The following is a 20,701-nucleotide window of genomic DNA, read 5'->3' on the forward strand; positions in this document are numbered from 1 at the left end:
TTACTATGTGGGAGCTCCCACATCAGGTGTTAAAAATATCACTTCGGCCACCATCCCCGCGTTGGCTTTATCACACAATAATGACTGGCTCTAAGTGAATATCCTATTTAAGTGGTAAATCTGGTTGATCTGTCCGCTTTATCCTCCTGTGCCTAGGCAGGCTGCAGTGTCGAGGCTGAAACCCATATATTGCTTGTGAGACGAAAGCCAGAGAATCACTCTGTATAGTCTCTTTACTGAGCACCTCGCTTCCCTTGCAGGGTTTCACCCAGTATAGCAACCGGGACTTCGCCAAGTCTCTGTTACCAGCAGTGTAACGGCTCCAGGTTCTCCCTCACCATCCCCTCACTTCGACAAGCTCCTCATCTTCTCTGCCCTCATGGGTCTCTCTGAGGCTCCAAGTAGCCTTCGCCTCCCCGCTCCGGTGTGTGTCCCTCATTCACAGGTGCCCGGAGAGCCAGTATTTCCTGGGCTCCGTGTGCTTGTCTCGCGGCCTCAAACCGCCCAGAGAGTTGGCAACAGGCATTCACCATGGACCTTCGGGTCCTTCTGCACGCTGCACTGCAGGCATCATTCTGCCCCCAGACCCAGTCACAGTCCAGGCAGCAGGGGATGCGATATCGCCTGTCTTGCAGCCTCAAACCACCTCCAGAGAGGTGGCAACAGGCATCCACCATGGATCTCCGGGTCCCTCAGCAAGCTGCGCCGCAGGCGTACTTCTGTCCCAGACCCAGTTGCGTTCCCGGCAGTAGGAGATGCAGTATCTGGGGCATGTAGAGATCAGGCACGTGCGATTTACACAGAGCCGTCGGCTAGGGACGTCCAATTGCGCCGGCTGCCACTGCTTGTCTCCACACGCAGCAACCACCCGGCAGGCTGCTTAGCTGCTATGTTTCTGTGTGCCCTCCAACTGTAGCCTACAGCTGCAATACTGCTCAGAACTCTGCCCGGGATATTCTTGCAGTTGATGCTTCACTAGTCGCCTGGTGATTTTCGTCCGGATATACTAGAGTGCTAGAGGTCTCACCCGCTTGCGGGCATCTTGGCTGGGCTCACCAGTGCCCCCCCTCGCCCCCAGCCCAGGCATCCTTATCGGGAGGTTAGTACTAGTCCACTGTAACACCAGTCTGTTTGCTTCTGATTTAGGCTAGTCCTAGGGGTTTTGTAACTTTCCCTGACCTACTCTGCTTAGTAGTGTTAGGGAGTTAGGGATGGTGTCTTCTTCTGCTCGGTGTCACTTTCTCATCTTACACACAAGTTCTTACCTGTCCCTTTATTACATTGGATACCACAATATTCTCCCCACCACATCACTATCCCTCCGATCTCTGACTCCGCCTATCCACCTGCACCCTTTGATCTTGCTTCTCTTCTTACTCGGTTCTACTATAGCTCGTACCTCCAACTACTTTTCTGCCTCTGTTATCTTCTCTTCCGGCCTTCTTCCTACTCTGCTTCCTTTCCTCTTACTATCTCCTACTTTACTTCCTTGCCTCTTACTATCTTCTTGTTTTTCTCTGTTTTAGTCTACACTGATAGTTACTCCAATTCTTCCACTCACTGTCACATTTAACTATTCTGTCGCTCCTACTATTTCTACTCCATAGTTAACCCTCACTATCGCCCTCTACTACCACTCTATTGCTACTTCTATTCACTAACGCTCCCTACTACCTTCTCCACTGCCACTCACTACGAAAAACTACTGTCCACTACTACCACCTCCTATTTCCACCACCAATCTACTACTTCCACAACTACTACCACCTCCGCCACCACTACCGCCCTGCTACTCCTACCTCTACTCCTCACACTCGCCACTCACTCACAAATATTCCACAGAGCACCCTCTCTCCAATAGTATCCGCACTTGGTTCGCTATCAACTCCTCTGGTCTCTCAGATGTCCTCCTCCAACTCCTGTCCTCACCCAACTAACCCACACTCAACCATTCTCAGGATTGGTTACTAACCCTGGCAAATCACTTACCCTTCTCCAAAGGGCATGACTGGAGGAGGCTTAGAGGCTACAAAAGGTCTGGTAAGCCCTGCCCCTTTCCATGGTACCACTGCATTCCTTACATGGACTCTCCAAAGGTCTACAGGGAACTACTGCTCCCCATTTGTCTGGCCTAACTTTATGCCTTTTCTCCAGATGAGAATCCCAGGTTGGTATGTGGATTTCTCTTTAAGCCCTCTATGGGGCACATTTTTTATTAAAAGCTTCCCTGGTGGCCACTGTACAGGCCTGGGGCCGGCTGTTTAACACGTGTGCCGAACAACACCCATACTACAGGTGGCTTCCCGCCTGGAACCTTCCCGGGCTTGAACCCACGTGTGACATTGCACTGGCGCGGCACTGGGAGGCGCTGGGTTACCGTGCCCTCACTGACTTTTACCCAGATGGGCGGTTTATAACACTGCAGACGTTGAAGCCGGGGCACTCCGGTTCAGTCATGGAGCTGCTGCAATTCTACAGGCTGCGCGCAGCCTTCCGCAGCGCGTGGCCTGACTTCCCAGCTGAGCCTCCGGACTCCCCCGGGATTGCATACATCGCCAATTCGGGAGGGGCGCGGGGTGTGGTCTCCTCATTATATGGATTGTTACTGACCGGCCCCTCTCCCCGCCCGTCCAGGGCACGGGAGGACTGGGCCGCTGAACTGGGGACGGACCTTACAGACCAATTGTGGGGGAAAATGTGCTCTCATACCAGTGGGGTGTCCTTGAACTTTCGCTACCGCACCATACAGTATAAATTGCTCAATAGGCTGTATTTTACACCGGGTAGAATTTCGAGATTTGCACGCTCTGCTCCCCGGCCCTGCCCTCGCTGCGGAACCGATGGGGCTGACCATCTACACATGTTCCGGGCCTGCCCGGAGCTGGCCACATTCTGGTCCAAGATCATGCAGACGTTGTCGACAATTATTGATGTTGATGTTGACCTCGACCCGCTGGGGGCACTGTTTGGGGTGTGGGGCCTCGGGGAGCCTAGAGATGTGGTCAAGTTCCTAAATGTAAGTTGTGTGGTGGCCAAGAAATGCATCTTGCTGGATTGGAAAAGCTCGACCCCCCCTACATACCAGAAATGGTTGAACCTGCTCACATGGTCTAGGAATTGCGAGGAGGGGTTTTTGGATATGCTCCCGGCCCGGTCCCGCCCCCGTAATATCTGGTCTGCCTTTAATAGTTATTTGAACGGTTTGGATGACATCTCCACGGTGGGCGGATCTCCCCGGCCTTCTACTAGTGTTGTCTAAAGTGTTGGTGTCTCATGTTATGTTGCTGATGGTCCCTGACAGCTTACGTTCCGCAGAAAAGCCCTTGCATTAATGTACCTGTATACTGTATTTGCTCTTGCTGTCCTGATGTAAGTGTGTATGCTACCTGCCTCTGTCAACAAAAATAAAAGTTTAAAAAAAAAAAAAAAAAAAAAGCTTCCCTGGTGGCCTTATGGACTTTTCCATATGTGTGGGCTCCAGCTAACACTGCCAGCTGGAGTGGCGCTCTCTTCTTTTTGCAGCAGTCGGTGCTGTCCTGGCCGCTACATCCCCGGTCTGGTCAGGCTTGCGGCCCCCCGCTGGATGTTCCTGTGCCGGGTTGACGTACGCGGCTTGACATCTTCTGCTGCTTTTCCGTGTTGCAGCTCCTCTCGCCCCATCACAACAGATAGGTAAAAACATTAGGTACCGTAGGCTAATTCTGGTGATCTTAAAGACTTTGCTGCAGGCTTTAACGAGACAACCCTGTAGGCAACTCATGGCTATATTGAAAAGGAAGGTATGTTGTAGCAGCGTTCCAGCAAAGCCAGACAATCTTCGTCCCGTTGAGGATGGAGTACCCAACCAGAGGATTACCAGACCAAGGACACCCAGCAGCCCGGTGAACAATTGCAAAGATGGAGCCAAGCCCTGTTGCAGTCAGGTAGGTCTTGTATTGTAGGGAAGCTCCAAGACCATGGAGAAGATCAGCAATGGATTGAAGATCGGAGAAAACCAAGAGTTTGAAATAGGCTATTCAATGAAGTCGACGAAGACCAGTAGACATGTATGAAGAGTTTGGATCTGGTTTTACATATAGTTTTAGTCATGCTGCTTACCCGGACCCACTGGCGATGGCTGGGGGAAGAAACCCATGTCTGTGACATTGAATAACTTCCTTCTAGTGACTCACAAAGTGGACGGAGCTACAACAGCAGCAGTAAGGAAACACAATAGTGGCCCTTTGAAACCAGTCACCGGATCCTCTGATGAGAATAAAGGGCTTCAGGACAAGATGCAGGAGAGTTCCACGAGGATGGCCAGCTGCAGAGGCCTGAGTCAGGATGCCTCATAAAGGAGCAGGGCCTTTAAAAAAAACATATTTTATTAGTTTTGTCATGTTACAAAGAAACATATGAGAACAAATATTCCCAAATCTCTTACTCCAATCCCTCCCACTATACCTCTCCCCCACCACCTACTTGGATACAGCGATAAGAGGATCCTTAATACAACATGTCAATAATTGGCTGTTCAATGTTCAGTAATTTCAGTCTTTGCGTACACAGAGGCATTCTAAGGTCATCCCCAGTGAATGACAGCACTTGACCCCAGGGGGAGCGGAAACAGAGGGCCTCATTCCAAGTTGGGCGGTAAGGGATACCGGGCACCGGTAAGGAGACCAGTGCCGGTAATCCCTTACCACCCAATTCGAGGTCCCTTAGCGGGTCCCACAAGGAACGGCTGGTCTGACCAGCCGTTCTGGACGGGACCCGTTAAGGGACCTTGGAGCTAATAACGGTACCGCAATTTGCGGTACCGTTATTAGCGCCTTCCCCATTCCCATTAAGCCCTATGGGGGCTCAATGGGAATGGGGAATGGCTTTTGGAATGGGGACTTACCGGGTCCGCTACCTCCAAACTCAGAATGAGGCCCATAATCTTATTGTATTGACTAAGTGATCCATTCAGGTGCTACCATTTCCCATACCTTTCATATCCAGTCATGTATGGAGGCACACCCTCTGACAAACTGGCCTGCTGCCTGCTCCAAGGGCAATACAGACTCTCTATCCATGCCAAGAAAAGGGCCCACACTCAGGCACAGGTATCTGGTGCATCCAACAGTAGGCTGAACTTTTCAAAATCTGCAGGGAACTAGCCAACCTTCTGCAGTATCCTCCTCCTATACTCCCTCTCAGGCCCTCTGCAACACACTCACCACTCACTTCCCCACCAAAATTCACGACATCCTGAACAGCCTTGTTACACACTCTCCCAACCCATCCCTCAACCCCTTGCCTCCCTTGCCACTTACCTTTCTCCTTCTCCTCCTTCGCCCTCGTCTCACCTGAAGTCACCAGAGTTGTCTGCTCAATGAAGATCTCTTCCAAACAGGTTTCCCCTTGTTCTTGCAGAACCATCAAGTACAACATTGCCTCTCTTGCCCCTGCACTTGCTGATCTATGTTACCACTCCTTTGCAACTAGTTCTTTCCCCTCCTCCCTTGAGCACTCCCTTCTGTGCCCCCTCCTTAAAAAACCATCAGCAGACCCTACCTGTCCAGCCAACTACTGCCCTATCTCCATCACCCCCTTTCCTGGGGAAACTGCTGGATATGTTGGCCCTGTCCCAACTCACACTGAAATTGTTTATGGTCTCCATGACCATCAATCTGGATTCCGAGCATCCAGAGCCACCGACACTGCTCTTCTAAACACCCGTGAAGAACTGCTTGCATCCCTGGATTCCAATTCCCCAGCTGTCCTCTTCCTTCTTGATCTCTCCTCTGCATTTGACATGGTCAACCACTCCATCCTCATACAAAGGCTCCATGACACCCTCGGTATCTCGGAGCGGGTACTGAACTGACTGACTTCCTTCCTTACTGACTGCTCCTCTCAAGTCATCCTGGGCACCTTCTCCGCTCGTACTTCCTTATTCACTTGTGTCCCCCAGAGCTCTATCTTCTCACCTTGGCTCTTTAGCATCTACCTTACTCAGCTGGCACTCCTCAGCTCCTCCTTCTCCCCCAACTTCCAGTGTTATGCTGACGACACACAACTCTTCTTCAAACTTCCTGCTGACCATCTTGCACCTTCCATCATCCCTGACTGCCTTTCTGCCATCCAGGCCTGGTGCACTTCCATTGTTCTCTGTCTCAATGCCACCAAAACGGAGATCCTTCCGATTGGGACCCCTGCTCCCGGCTTCTTCCCTTCACTCTGGCCTTCCTCCATGGACTCCCCACGGCTCCCTCTGAAGCCAGAAACCTTGGAGTCATCTTCAACACCTCTCTTTCCTTCCTCCCTCACACTCAGGACATTGCCAAGATGTCCCACTTTCAGCTCTTGCTTCTCAAAGGAATTCTACCTTTCTCACCTTCCCCTAGAAGCTCAATGTTACCCGAGCCCTGGTTCTCCCTAGGCTTCCCTATTGCAATAGCCTCTTCCAGAATCTTCCTTCTTCCACTCTGCAACCTCTCCAGCTAATCCAGAATAGGGCAGCAAGACTTATCTGTGGCCTCAAGCCCAGGGACTGCATCTCTCCTGCCCTAAGAATTCTTAACTGGCTCCCGTTTGCTTCACGGATTAAATTCAAATTCCTCTGTATCATCCACAAGGCTGTCTGGGGCCGGGGATCACACTATCTGCAACTCTCTCTTAATAAATATTCCCCCTCTAGAACACTGCTCTCCTCTGGCAACAACTCTTTGGTTGTAAAGCGTTTCGCTAAGCAGAGGGCAGGAGGTCGTCGCTTTGCTCAGCTGGCTCCCTTCTTTGGAACAGCCTCTCTCTGCAGCAGGACTTTCTTAAATCCCGGAAGCTTCTCAAGACTTTCCTCTTCACCTCCTTCCCCCTCCCTCTCCTGTGCAAATCTCACAGTTGTTTGGATCCTTACATCTTATCTTATGCATCTTGCATCCTCGGACCCTGAACTCCCACACCGAATCACTCCCAGCTTCTCTCAATCCTTAGCACTTGCCTCGGCTCACCCTTCACCCTGGAGGCTCACACTTACATTACATTGCCCTTCACTTGTTGCTCACCCACGAACACCAAAGCACCTATCCCATTCCCCCTCCCTTCTGCACTTGTACGTTCTGAACACTCACAAGGCATAGTAGGGTGGTACCCCCCACAGTATTTAATATTTTTATGTTTTCAATGTTTCACATCCCCTTTTCCCCTCCCTGTTGCCCTGTGAGCGCTTAGTATTTACTTCCTGTATAAGCGTCTAACAAGCAAACAATAAATAATGGTGGGGGCTTCCCTGCCTTTCCTTTGTTGGCAATCAGCAGTAAAGATGCAATCCGCATTATACTAAATGCTTTCTTAATTGCCCTATCAAGAGGCCTGCACTCTGGTTTCCATAGTCCTAATCGGCAGACCTCAGGAAGGTTCAGAGAGGTTGTTTTGTATATTGCTTGAATAGATTTGTATTTGTATATTTAAAATTTTATATAGCACTTTATGCCAAAGCGCTTTACTTTACAACAACAAAATTACAATAGAAGCATGAATATCAAACTAGAATCAAACTATCAATAACAGTATGTACAACAATTAGCTGAGGACAAGGAATGAGAGAAATGGAGGAAAAGTAAGAAGGGAGTGAAAGGAGGGTCAGGAAGGATGATGAAGATGAGATTTTAAGGAGGAGCGGAAGGAGGGGTAGGAGATGGAATGGATATTGGGTTAGAGAGTTCCAATGTAGGGGGCGAGGAGCTGAAAGGATCGGAAGTGGGAAGGGGCACATAGTGGAGGAGGAACAGAGAGGAGGAATAGGTCAGCAGAACAGAGAGGGCGAGAGGGAGTATAGAAAGAGAGGAGGCTGGAGAGGTAGGGAGGGGCTTTTCTGGAATAAGATTTGTGAATTCTTGTAATTTCAGGCAACTCCACCCAATATGCATCCATTCCCCTCGTTCGCCACACTCCCTCCAGCAGCTATCTGGAGTATGTGGGTATATGTTTTGTAGTTTTGCTGGGCTACAATGCCATTGCATCATTATTTTATACCTCCATTTCCCTGATCAGGATGGCTATTGTCTGTTTAGGGATGTTACTCCACATTGCTGTCCAGTGCTCTCTTGGGATGGTTGGCTTAAGGTCTATCCCCGTTTGGCTCATGCAAGCCCATTCTTCCCTTGGCTTTACTGGTAGAAAAATATGAAGCCTTTGGACCCCAGCTGCCTTGTTATACATTTCTCAAAGACGGTGAAAGCTCTGGGTGTGGCCCCATGATAATGGGATCAGAAACCCAATGCCTCAGTTGGAAGCATCTCATCCTCTCCTATTCCCATTCGGTGAAGGATTGTTTGCAGTTTATGAAAGTTTTGATTATTGACCCATCGTATAAGTCCTGCGTTGTGCGACACCTCGCCTCCTGCCAACTACTAAAGGCTCCTACTTCCATTCCTGGTGAGAATTGTATGTTCCTAAACAGTGGGGTAGATTCGGAGGGGAATGTAGTGATACCATATTTCTTGCATACTGAGCCCCATATTTCCCCTACCAACTCATCACCTGACTATGATACACATTTCAGTCAACTTTAGGAAGCCAGAAAACCTTGTCTGGGATATGGTCTACCACTCGCCTGTCCATCCCATCCCAGATCTTTGTATCATTTTACCGAACCACTCTTTGATGATCGACATCTGTGCAGCCTCATAATATGCTACAAAGTTGGGGAAGTCTATGTGAAATTCTCCCTATGACAATATCAGTCAATGTAACTTTTATTTGGCTCAGAGCCATTAAAGCAAACACATCAATAAAACATTTTCTAAAAAACAAGATTATAAGATGTTATAGTTCATTACATGATATACATCACATGTTGTTCGGTCTAGCGACCAGCGGTAGCCTTGCTTTCCTCTTTCACCTTTTAGAAGGAAGGTGATTGTTATTTGCCAACGTTCCACCATTGGCCTTTATTTTGTGTAATCTTATTCGGCTCCCAGGCCCTCTGTGCCCCCATCTCCCTCGCTTTCCCCACCGCGCTTCCCCTTCCTGATTCCTGCTCCCTCCTGCATCCAAGCCCACCCCCTTCCCGGATAGGTGGAATCCACCATGTTGTTCGGTCTAGCGACCAGCGGTAGCCTTGCTCGCCTCTTTTGACTTTTAGAAGGAAGGTGAGTGTTATTTGCCATTGTTCCAGCATTGGCCTTTATTTTGTGTAAACTTGTAAAATAACTCAGCCCCCAGGCCCTCTGTGCCCCCATCTCTCTCGCTTTCCCCACTGCGCTTCCTCTTCCTGATTCCTGCTCCCTCCCGACTCCCAGCCCGCCCTCCTGCCCTGATTGGTATGTTTGAAGGCCATAACTGACCTTCCCACGGCAGTCTTCTGCTTATGCAGCCCCTGCGGATAAGGGCCCAAGGCAAATGGCAGCTCCACAAAGACGGCTCCATATTGTGTCTGCAGGTGACAGCAGTGGAAGCCAGTGGTGTCCGTCAACCAGCTGCTACTACAAAGGTAGGTGTGGCTGGGGTGAGAGTAGAGCAACCACTCTACCCGGAAAGCCCTTCCACTATTCAAACTACCCTAGCGCTGTGAAGTTTTGCCAATGTCACTCCTTATCGAACTATTCAGTTGACTTCAATCACATCTAAAAAGTACCAACTAAGTTATCACTGTAACTAACCTGTCTGTGCAACTCCCTTTCATCCTATCCCACCTTCATTGACTCACATCTAGAAAGTGCCCCCGAAATAACATTATTAATTTTCTGCCTGTTCCGCCCGATACGCTCCTCGGAAGTGCCCACTGAGATAAGACTGTGATTTATTGATACCAAACTGTTAGAAAATTATTGTTGTTGCACTGTTTCGCATCTAGAGGGTGCCTCTGAGACAGTAGTGTGAATTCTTTACCTGTCCGACACACACAGAAATTGCATGCTGAGATGAGACTGTGATTTATTGATACCAAACTGCTAGAAAATTGTTCTTGATGCACTGTTTTGCATCTAGAGCATGCCCAGATTTTACTGTGCATTTATTTTGCCTGTCCCATACGCCTAGGAATTGCACGCTGAGATAAGACTGTTATTTATCGGTACCACTCACTTAGAAAATTGTTCTTGTTGCACTGTTTTGCATCTAGAGGGTGCCTCTGAGACATTTCTGTAATTTTATTGCATCCCCCACATTGTTCCTGTGCCCCCGATTCACTCCAAGAATGTGCACGCCGAGGTAAAACTACTAATTTATTGGTATCACAATCCTTGAAAATCCTTGTTGCCTTGATTCACATCTTGAAATTCCCTCTGCAACAGTAATTTTATTTGCCTGTCCCTCACACTTACAATGATTCCTATTAGCTTGATCCACATCCAAAGTCCACACTGAGGTATTTCTGTAATTTATTCGCCTCTCCGGCTCACTATTGCATGTTCCTGCTAGCTTGACTCTCATCTAGAATGATACCTCTGAGTTATCTGTAATTTACTCGCCTACGCCAGCCACACCTAAAAACTTGCTCTAGCGGCATTGATGCACTGCTAGAAAGTGCACATTGTAATACTCTGTGATTTGTTGCCTCTACCGCTCACTTAGAATTGCCTGCACCACATACCTGGAATTGCTCTTGCTTGTCCAGTTCACCCCTCGAAGGTGCTCACCGTGATAGTACTGTGATCTGTCACCCGTGCTGCTCTCCTAGAAATTGCTCTTGTTAGACCGAATCACTTCTAGAAAATAGTAGAAAGCTGCTTTGAAAAGCCTTGAAAGTGCCCCCTGAGACAGCATTGTTATTTGCTTGCTGTCACTTACTCTGATACTACTGTGATTCATTTGCCTGTCCCTCACTCCTAGGATCTGTTCTTGTCCTAATAGATCGAATCACACCGAGATAGCTAATAGAAAGCTGCTCTAGTTCTCTCCTTGAGAGTACCACTGAGATGGCACTATGATTTATCTGCCTACGCTACAGAATTAAATTGCTCTGACTCGTTTGACTTACATCTAGAAAGTGCCACCTGAGACAGTACCATAAATTACCTGCCTATGTTTTAAACGCTGCTACTTCATCTAGATCTCCACCCTACCGCTACACTCTTTGACCCTCTACCACTGCCCTGGTGTCCAGAACCTAGATACAGGTTGTACATCTAGGGCCACAACATCTGCTTCCACTAGTTCATCAATCTCTAGGTACCGCTCTGGCCCCTGAGATGGAGACCCCAGCTCATCTGAATCCCCCTCTTCGACACGTCCTGATCCCGAGCCTCCCCTCACCACACCTTGGCCATATCACTCACCCCACGCGGCGCATGGCACGCGCTCTAGCACCCACCTTCAGGACCCCCCACTTTATTACCCCCTGTTCACAACCCACAACCATTCCCCTCATACATCATTTCACCCTGATGCCGCCTGCCTACTCTCCTACCATCACCCTGCATCCAACTCTAAAATCGGAGGAACACTTTGGCACGCCAAACTCCTCCCTCCTCAAGCATTTATTCCCGACATGCCCCACCTCCCAACTTAACACATCGATTTCCACCCTTCCTCTGACATCTATTGAGAACATCATGATGCCTCCCACCCATACTCCATGCCCTTTATCGAACTCCCAAGCCAGGGGAGCCCTCTGGCACGCAAAACAGCTCAAATCCACCACTTCTTCCGCTCCATCCTTGCGCCTTCCCAGGAACCCCCCTCGATCCCTTCTGACCTCCCTTGCCTCCCAGCCCCTCCCTCCCCCTTAACACATCTGGGCACTCGTCACCCTCTTCCTCCCCCTTAACCCCTACTTGACCCCCGCCAACAAACCTCCCCCTTCATCTCCCTTCCCCTCTCTGAAAGCAGCGCATCTCGCCCTTGCTAGAATGGTAGCTTCATCTCCCTCCCCTCTGACTCACCCACCCTCTCCCACACCCCTATAGCACCAAAACCCTCGAAATGCAGAAAACAAGTATGGGCGTCTACCTCATCCCTCTTCTCCTCACCACTTCTGCTTCAGCCCAACCTCCCAGTCTCTCCCTCCCCTAACCCCTCAGACTTCCCTCTCCCAGTTTATGCCCCCTTTCTTGACTTCTCTCCCTGTACACCAGAACCCCCAGCGCCCTCCAAACCCACTCCAAAATCCATCTGCTTAAAACCCCTCACACCAACAGATCCACTCACCTCTCTCCCATTCCCCCTCAACGCTCCCCAGCCTCACATTACCACCTCCACCCGCCTACTCTTCCCAGCTCCCATAGACGTAACCCTCTCACCCGTCACTCAAAATCCACAGACACCTTACCCCTCCCGTACCCCACCTCAAACTCTCAACCTCTCCCATTGTTCCATTCTCACCCACTACCCTACCAAGCACCCACGCTCCTCATGCTCCCACTCCGTTGACCTCCACAAAGAACACATCCCCTCACAAAGTCATCTGCATCCTTTTTAAAGCCTGCTCTGTAGCAAAAAACAGATACAGCATCTTTTTTTTTTTAAACGTTTTTATTAGTTTGTTCAACCAAACAACAAAACAACCAAACACACAGTGCAATTCACAACAATTCCATTATTCACCTATTAATCAAAATCACTGCTAGCCTCTTCCCACCCCCCTTATGAGCCTATTTGTTCTTCGTATGCATTATCTGCTGCGCGTAGCAGGGTCTCGCCTCCTTCTGAGTCTGTTGGATCTGGTATCAACAGATACAGCATCTTTGACCTCCTATCCTCTGAAAAGCCCGACCTTATCTTTATCACCGAAACCTGGTTCTCTGACGACTTTGCCCGGGTTGCACATGAAGCCTTTGCCCCAGGCTAATCACTCATCACCCACAATAGACCCTCCAGAGGAGGCGGAGTGGCAGTCCTCTTCAATCCTCCTTTTTCCATCTCACTCGTAGAATCTCAGACTTGCATTCCCTCCTGTGAATCCCTTCTAGTTAAACTCTCGCTACCACTGACTTTCTCCCACAGCTTCCTACTCATCTACAGATCCCCTGGTTATGACAGACATTTTGCCAACAACCTCTGTGACTCAGTAGCTACCATACACGTAAATCACCCGTCTCTCACACTCCTAGGAGACTTCAATATCTGGTTCGATATTCTGAACAACCCAATGACTCAATCACTCGTTCACAGTCTCAATGCACTCAACCTCTCCCATCATACGACTGGTCCAACACACTCAGGGGGGCACACCCTTGATGCAATTTTCAGCTCCCATGACCTGGTTTATATATCCCGTCCCAAACCACTCATCTGGACCAACCACTCTGCCATCCCCTTCTCTATCCACAACCCTGCCCCTCCTCCTACAGCTCCCCCGGCCCACCATCGGGATCTCAAATGCTGGAACAAAGTCAAGATCCATCCCAACCTAGCCGAAGCACTACTACTTCGCCCCCCTGGAACAACCCCCCACAATAGAGCCTTAACCATTGACTCCTTCAACTCTTGCCTTAATGACTCACTTATTCCTCTCACCCCCACGTGCCCTGCTTACTCACTCCACTGACCATCCCCCAAATGGTTCACGCCCCTCCTGTGGAATGTCAGAAAACAAAATAACTCTCTTGAACGTAAACGGCAAGCATCTAAAACCAAGCTCAGCAGATCCATGTTTGCCCAGCACCACCGCATCTACAAAGCTGAAATCAGAAAGGCCAAAAAAGCCTATTACAATAAACAAATTCTCAACTGTGGCAACCACAGAAAAGAACTCCACATGATCATATCAGAATTCGTCAAACCCACGTGCACCTCTACCCAATCCACCCCATCTTAATCACTATGCGACTCCCTCTCCCTTCACTTCTACACCACCACTCTTAACAGGATGACATTCCTTAACACCAAACTGTCCTCCCCCCTCCCACCACCGACACCCCCTGATCCCATTGCCCCGGCACCCAGCTCTAATACCTCCAACTCCTTCAAACTCATCTCCATGAACAAGTTCCTTGACCTACTATCAGGCAGCAAACTGTCCGGGTCGCCCCTTGACCCATGCCCCGCTTCTGTCCTGAAAGAAATATTCTCGTCTACCTGCACAGGAGAGCATGCAAGAGCCATACTAAATGACTCCCTCACATCTGGCATATTCCCTGATGCCTTCAAAAGAGCTCATGTCAAGCCTCTTCTTAAAAAGGCATTGCTCGACCCGCTTGACCCCAAAAACTACAGACCATTCTCCAACACCAGATTTCTTGCAAAACTCATCAACCGAACAGCATACTCCCAGCTCAACGCCTTTGTAGAATCCAACAGTCTCCTCAACCCCGCACAATCAGGTTTCAGACCACGACATGGAACTGAAACCACTCTGACCTCGATCTGGGATGATCTCAAGGTCACTGCAGACTCTGAAGGATGCGCTGCACTAATTCTCTTCGATCTCTCTGCAGCCTTTGACACGGTCAACCACTCAATCCTCCATGACCGCCTCCACTCCCTAGGAATCCGTGGCACTGCTCTTGTGGATCACCTCCTTCCTCATCAACAGTAAACAAATAACCCTCCTCTCCCCATTTGTCTTAACTGTTCGCTCAGTGAACACTGGAGTTTCGCAAGGCGCATGCCTATCTGCTCTCCTATTCAACCTCTATATGACAATCCTTCCTGTAATCGTCCGCATGCACAGCATCTCATGCTACAACTATGCTGATGATACCCAAATCATCCTAAGAATTTCAAATCGGACACTAACCCCCACCCCGACCTTGAAGCCTGCCTTCCCGATATTGATTGATGGATGACAATAATCCACCTCCTCTTTAACCCTGCTAAAATTGAAATCATAGTGTGTGGCAATACTGCCCTTCTACCTCATCCCATCCCATGGCTCCCCTCCCTCGGCCCAGCTCTCACCCTCTCCGACACTGTAAAAAATATAGGCTGCACTATGGACTCAGGCCTTAGCCTCTCCCGTCGGATCAACAACATATCAAAATGCTGTCACTACCACCTCAAACTTCTCAGACGCATCTTTCTCTACCTCCCCTTCTTGAACAGACTTGCTGCAGTTATGTCTATTGTGATGTTGAGACTGGACTTTGCTAACTCCCTATACTTAGGCGCCCCGGCATACCAACTCAACAAACTCCAAAGGGCCCAAAACGCTGCCGCAAAATTGCTCCATGTTCTGGGTCCTAGAAACCACATCTCACCAGCTCTCCGAACCCTCCACTGGCTCCCTGTCGAACTAAGGGCCACCTTCAAGACCCTATGCATCGCTCACCGAGCAGTGCACAAGACTGGCCCAGTTTACCTAGAAGAAAAGGTAAAACCGTACCTCCCATCTCGCACCCTAAGATCAAGCACCGCCCTCCTTCTAGTAATTCCAACCTCTAACTCTGTCCGCATCGGAGGGTCCGCCTTCTCAACCCTGGCCCCAACTCTGTGGAACTTGCTTCCCCCACACATTCGACACACCCATGACTATATGACGTTCTGCAAAGTTCTAAAGACGTGGCTGTTCCTTAAGCTACTGAACCCTAGCAATCGCTTACCAATTGCTCAATGGAATCCTGAGCAATGTCGCCACCAAATACGCATATTAAATTTTCTACAAACGACCCACGCCGAAATCCGGAATATTGAACTCCTCAGATCATAACTCCGCCCAAACACTCCCCTCCTCATATCACTATGCTTACTATCTACTCTACACCATCACACAATTAGAGTGCAGCTACACCCCTTGATAAATTCGGCCTAGCTGCTCACATACGAACACTACCCCACTGACACATCATCGCTCTAATAAAACGCAGCTATAATCCTTGACAAACCGGCCTAGATGCTCACATAAGCGTCCTTCAGGCCTAACGCAGCCAGAACTCAGTCTGGATGTCCAGCCGCCAGACTGCACACATTCAACTGATATCCAACCCACCACACCTAACCACCACACCTAATGCTAGAATGCAGCTATCATCAGACAATTAGATCAGCTGCTCACATAACTGGTGCACCCATGTACCCTACAACACCTTACTCTCTCAACTGACCTGGACTACGGTCCCCAAGGGCGTTCAACCTACCAGCTCTTTGAGGTCATACCAATGATATATAGAGCGCTATACAAATGCCAAATAACATAACATAACATAAGATGTATAAAAAACAGATAAGAACAGTAATAACCAAAAAAAGGGTACAATTCAGTTAATCAGATCCATCTTAAGACATATAAGACAAAGCAGTCATCAAGCTTATTGGGGGAGAGAAAAAATTACTCGCAGCCCCCAAGAGTTGGCTTTCTGTTGTATGATAATATTACAGTATAGGTTACAATATGAAAGGAAGCGAGCAAGTGTGACCCATGCTACACCATGGGCCTCAAAAGCCAAGCACAGTGTACATATTTGGTCACTCTACACACATTGTCTGGTTCGTCGGATCTCTTACATTATTCCAAGGCCTCGGCGGTATAAGAAATGCCTGAGGTTTTTAGGAGAGGTTTAAGGTCTAGGGCTTTCAGTTCCTGAGTTTTAGGACAAAGAAACTGTAAGCGGGTGAATGTCTCTTCACAAGTACTGCAGAGAGAGCATAAACCCAAGTTCCCTGGCCCCCATGACGCAGAATTTAGCCACCTTCAGTGTGCCCAATCTGAGTTGATATACAGCGCATGGGAAAAGGTTGGGGTGATCGGATCCAGATATTTTTCAAACCCAAAATCAGATTTTATTCTTACGTAATTAGAAGCCAGCTTAAGGTTTCTACATGCTACTACCATACTCTCTCTGAAATGTTTGTCACATATTGTACTTTTTACACTTGTAACCTTTGTTTTATTTATCAGCATGGGATTTGACCATGTGTCCTGCTAATTCAAATCAAAAAGATCCTTCCTGACATGTGCCACCCGTGACAGACTTATGGCACCCTCAAGGCTCAACAGGTGCATCAGGTTGTTCCTAAAGGTCACACCTTCCAGGTTCTGCCATAGCCTTAGCCAATACACAATGGGTTTCGATGCAGCTATCACATCTATGGGACACATGTTGACTTCTAGATGTAGCAGGGCATTGGGTGTGATCTGTGTGTAAAACCAAAATCTGGTAACTGTACTGCAAATAAGATAAGACCAACAGACACAGAGATAAGTATAACAACAGAGTTTATTCACTTCAAGCGGACATAGGTTCAAAACAACCATGGTTGTGGAGAAGTGAGCAATTTACAGAAAGAAAATCACGTCTTTTATGCACCCCAGTTTCCATGAGTTCTGCTGCGAGTGCCATGTCATAGATAGTTTACAGGTCCCTGTTACGTATAGGGTTTTCTGTGAAAACAACATTTGTCAGTGATTTCATGCTTGCACATTCTAACTTTCTGACCTTACAAGACAGCAGACTGTTTTCACTGAAAGGAGACATTCCTACTGCCATTATCTTTATTTTCATGACCGAGGGTTACTGTGGATCGGTGTGTCTTAGAGTTTATTTAGGTTAACCCTTTCCTGAGAGCAAAAAATGGGGGCGCTTAAGGCTAACCTGAATAAATGCATTTTCATAAACCCTCCTTTTAGCCGAAGATAACCCATTTTCTTATACATCATCAAATATATGTACATCGATATTCTTAAATTTCTGAATTTCCATATCCTGCATAACTAGTGCATTTGTCACATTCCCAGGGGACAAGCGTTCAGGTTGTAAGTGTTCCAGGGCTCTGGAGCAGCACTGGCATAGCATAGATCCTAAAGTAGGTCAGCATTGTATCCAGCAACAGCGACAGAGAATGGCAACAGCGATAATAGCAAGAACAGAAAGTATTTTTCAACCCCATGCAGTAAACAAATTTCAAGCCCAAGTACTGATGTCCCAGCTACCTTCATTAACATATATTTCGGACCCCAATGTGTGTAACCTCTTAATAGCCTGAAACACAGTAGGGGAGGAGTCTGCAAAAATAAATACAGCAAGATGACCCTACCATTTTACAAAAATCTCCTCTTTCATCTAGCATTTTGTCTAGTTCCATCCTATCTTGAAGTGCAATCAGCCGAATAGCCCTTGCTTCTAATGTCATATTGAATAGTATATCGGTCGCCTCATTAATCGTTCTTTCTAATACTCGTGCCAACCTTCTAATATCTCGAGAGTTTATTGCCAAGCCCCAAAAGGGAATTATCGCTTTTGACACATCCCCTAATATTTGGCCAGTTGTATCATCATAGATATCCCTCCTAGGACGGTGTTTCGATATTTCTGTCATAGGGCAAAGGCAAAGGTACTCGTTTCAGATGTGCTGCATGTATCCAGTGTTACTTGCCTTCCACACACACAGCAGTCTGGGTGGCCAATAGTACTTGCAGTGGCCCCTTTCAACGCTTCTCAAGGCTGGATTTCCGCTGGAAGTCTTTCACCGGACCGTAGTCGCCAGGCTGAATGGTGTGGCCAGGACCCACATATCGATCAGGCAGCGTTTCTCACACCTGTTGGTGAATCAAATGTAAGTTTTGAGTCAACTGATTACAATAGTCTACCAATAATGGATACTCAATCACTGACAATGTCTTTGGCCTAGGTACTCTAAGGTGTCTCACCCACTAGTCCCCATGGATCTTTCATCCTGGTGGCCAGGACACAGCTATCACTTTTGGATCCAGTTCCTGGGAGTGGACCAGTGCGGGAGGATCACCTGGGTGAGGGGCCTTTGGGGGGGTGGGGGACACTGGATGGTGAGACGCAGTATCCCCTTCCCTGTAACACCTTTACCCCATCCTACCAGGTACGATATTTAGGAACTGAACCCCCCCTTTTACAATACAAACACTTTCTCACAGACAGCCCGCTATGAGAGAAAACATAACGCCTGAGCTGTATACCTGACGTGTCCCAATACAATGGTCAGGCAATGTCAGGCAATTACTGACCATCACATACACCTGACTTCCATTACACTTCCCCACATGGATTAAAGGCGGAGCACGAGAGCACACCCTGGGCGAGGTAAAGCACACGAGGAAACAGCAGTTCCAAGATGGCAGTTTAACAAGAGGAGAAAAACGGCAAAGCAGAAGAGGATCCCATGACCTTTTTTAATAAGGTACCCTTACTTTCATGAAACCTTGAGAAGAGAAAACATAAGGCCAGGAAACCCAGCTGAAGAATCCTGTATTGTGTGCCGAAAGTACCCGGGGCCCTCCTGCGTCAATAATGAAGGTGGGGAGAATCGCTAACTACCGTGGTACTGTCCTTGTCTTCAACAACAAAGCAGCGTCAGTGAAAGCAACACAGCCAGTGAGTTGTAGAGGCTGATACAGGACTGGTATCTGTTGAAACCAAGGTTGCAAGCGGCAACATTGTATGGCAAGCGCTGAAACGAACATTGTTAGGCCCAAGTGTGATAATCAACGCGAGTGAAGTTGAATGACAGATGTGTGTGATTGAAGTGAACTTTGAAACCAAGATATGGTACCTTAGACAGAGTGTCTGGCACAGCGTGTGTGCTCAATCGAAGGTCTCTGTAAGGTATCTGGCTGAGAATTAAGCAAAGTGGAAAAGTGACAAAGGATTGTGAATCGAAGTGGTCCAGCTACGGGTCGTGCAAAATTCTGTGCACAATCGAAAGTCTTCAGTGTTCATACAGTAAAGAAAGTTGATGGCAAAGTAGATAAATTGGTCCGAGCCCGGCAGAGGGAGATTCTGTGTTAGAACGGATCCGAGCCTGGCAGAGGGGGATCTGGAGTGAACAGAAAATCATCCGTGAATTTGTACATGTGAAAGCTCAAAGGAACTTTGATGTTTGTCATGTTGCATCAAGCCCTCTGAAAGAAGAGACTTTGAATGTCAAAAAGACTTTGGTACAGAAGGCCGTGCTGTTGAAGTTTTGAACTGCACCCTCATGCTATAGAAGCCAGAGACTTACAATTTAGGGAAGGGTAACCAACGGCTCAGATACCCTGGCATACGATTTCTTCAACTCTTTTCTTTTCTATAACACTGTTTCCCACATCGCTCTCTGGCCGGCCTCTCGTGGCCCTCCTTCTGCTCCTACCTGTGAGGCTAAAAACCTTGGGGTCATCTTCGACTTCACACTCTTTTTCTCTCCTCAGATCTCAGACGTCTGTTAGAAGTCACACTACCAGCTGCACCTCCTTAGAGGTATTCTACCTTTCCTCTCCTTCCCCCAGAAGCTCACTGTCTCCAGAGCTCTGGTTCTCTCTAGGCTGGACTACTGCAACAGCCTCTTTCTAAATCTGCCCGCCTGTACTCTCCGCCCTCACCCAACTAACCCACATTCAACCATTCTCAGGATTGGTTACTAACCCTGGCAAATCACTTACCCTTCTCCAAAGGGTATGACTGGAGGAGGCTTAGAGGCTATAAAAGGTCTGGTAAGCCCTGCCCCTTTCCATGGTACCACTGCATTCCTTACATGGACTCTCCAAAGGTCTACAGGTAACTACTGCTCCCCATTTGTCTGGCCTAACTTTATGCCTTTTCTCCAGATGAGAATCCCAGGTTGGTATGTGGATTTCTCTTTAAGCCCTCTATGGGGCACATTTTTTATTAAAAGCTTCCCTGGTGGCCTTGTGGACTTTTCCATGTGTGGGCTCCAGCTAACACTGCCAGCTGGAGTGGCGCTCTCTTCTTTTTGCAGCAGTCGGTGCTGTCCTGGCCGCTACATCCCCGGTCTGGTCAGGCTTGCGGCCCCCCGCTGGATGTTCCTGTGCCGGGTTGACGTACGCAGCCTGACATCTTCTGCTGCTTTTCCGTGTTGCAGCTCCTCTCCCCCCGTCACAACAGGTAGG

The 20,701-nt window shown here is 48.4% G+C and overlaps 1 protein-coding gene across 2 annotated transcripts in view; it reads left to right on the top strand.

Moving 5' to 3' along the window:
• D2HGDH (D-2-hydroxyglutarate dehydrogenase) overlaps positions 1-20,701 on the top strand; it is a 1,571,200-nt gene that overhangs the window by 1,250,083 nt on the left and 300,416 nt on the right. The gene's annotated exons all lie outside the window — the stretch shown is intronic.

This window comes from Ambystoma mexicanum, chromosome 10 (assembly GCF_040938575.1).
Source record: "Ambystoma mexicanum isolate Mex_15411 chromosome 10, UKY_AmexF1_1, whole genome shotgun sequence".
In the NCBI taxonomy this organism is placed as follows: Eukaryota; Metazoa; Chordata; class Amphibia; order Caudata; family Ambystomatidae; genus Ambystoma; species Ambystoma mexicanum.